Source organism: Hypomesus nipponensis, chromosome 17 (assembly GCF_054491055.1).
Source record: "Hypomesus nipponensis isolate SF chromosome 17, ASM5449105v1, whole genome shotgun sequence".
NCBI classification, from domain to species: domain Eukaryota; kingdom Metazoa; phylum Chordata; class Actinopteri; order Osmeriformes; family Osmeridae; genus Hypomesus; species Hypomesus nipponensis.
Window position 1 is genome coordinate 20215893 of NC_140377.1, and position 1608 is coordinate 20217500.

General features: G+C 44.8%; 1 protein-coding gene across 1 annotated transcript in view; it reads left to right on the forward strand.

The window, feature by feature from the left end:
* LOC146253946 (uncharacterized) overlaps window positions 1-1608 on the forward strand; it is a 23425-nt gene continuing 21817 nt past the window's right edge. The window contains exon 1 of the mRNA XM_084678903.1: window positions 1-280. The gene's annotated coding sequence lies outside the window, so the exon portion shown is untranslated. The remainder of the gene's footprint in view (window positions 281-1608) is intronic.

Below are 1608 nucleotides of genomic sequence, written 5' to 3' on the forward strand. Positions count from 1 at the left end.
AAGTTGGACAGAGCACGCGGCAGGGTTCTCGCTGCTGAACGAACAGTCCTCTTTGGAACACTCGTTCAACTCTGCGTGGTCACTCCCACCAAATGAATTCGGACGAACTTTCCTCGGCACACCAAAATACTTTCAAAACCCTTTTTCCGATCACCGTCTGAGTGAAGCGAGGAATTCTGTCAAATGTGAGTGTCTTCACTCTGCAACTTTAATCCGAATTGGTCCAATTTATGTTGTGTCTATTTGATCCGTGTTCGGAAAGAAAGTAACGTAACTCAAGGTAAGCATTTAGATTTATTTGTCTTTCTACATATTCCGTAGATTTAGTTATACTGATACATTTACCAAGTAGCATTTCATCATTGAACTGCAAATGTAACGCATCATTCTTGATGCCATTGCACTCTAACCCACCCTCCGAGGGTCATTACAACTGTGCTCTAGCACTCCTTTCTAAGTTTTCACCTGTTACATAGTTGGACACTGTGACGGTCGCCTAAGCTGTAGCTAACCAGTTAAGCTTTACAAAAGATGACGAACCATTTACCCCTCCAAAGAAACCTTTGTGTGACATCATCCAGCTTCTGGTTGTCTCCAGCCTCTTGCCTCTTAATAAGCATTCTATGACAGCTGTCCGAGTTGTTGGGGGAAGCTAGCAGATTTCCATTGATCCTGTTAAGAGTCCAGTGTGATAACTGGGATGGGAATGATGACTGTGAAGTCTGTAATGCAGCCTGTAGCCTGACTAGAGGGCCCAAGGCTCTTATGTGCAATAGGTTTTCAGTAATAGGCCTTCCACTCAGTGCTGATCAACACTCTGTCCCTCACAGAAAACGTAGAAATGCATCCTCTACACCGAGCATCTCATTAAATCGCTCAATAGCAACACAAACATGCACTCACACACACACACACACACACACACACACACACACACACACACACACACACACACACACACACACACACACACACTGTTGAGCAATGCTGCTAGAGTGACCTAACTGCTTAAAGAGGCAAATTGCTGTGGGATCCTACCGCCAGCCCGAGCACAAGTATCCAATCTAGTCTCATTTTTTGTTAAGATTTGCTACATTCCTGTAACAGACATGCGCCCGCGCACACACAAACACACACACACGCACGCACACCACCAACAACCCTTGGCCTCTATCTTGCAGCCCCACGTGTCTGTTGTACTAACACACACACACACACACACACACAGACACAAACACACACACTCTCTTTCAAACACATGCTCATTAACCAGAGGCCTTTGCTAGGGCCAACATCAACATCATGGCTAAGGAGCTAATGTATGGAGAGAGGAGCTGTCTGCCAATTGACACAAGCTTGAAGCTGCACTTCCCAAATATAGAGTTTGTTGTCGGGCAAAAAGCTGTTCATGCTTTATGCTAATGGTATTTACATAAAGAAAAATTGAAGGAATGTCATGTAATTAGAGTGTAATGCTGAAACTAAACTGCATTTAACTAGTATTAAGGGCACTGGTGTGTGTGTGTGTGTGTGCGCATGCTTGAGCGAGTGTGTGTGTGTGTGTGTTCATGTGCGTGTTTGAGAAAGAGTGTTTGTGTGTGGGTGCGC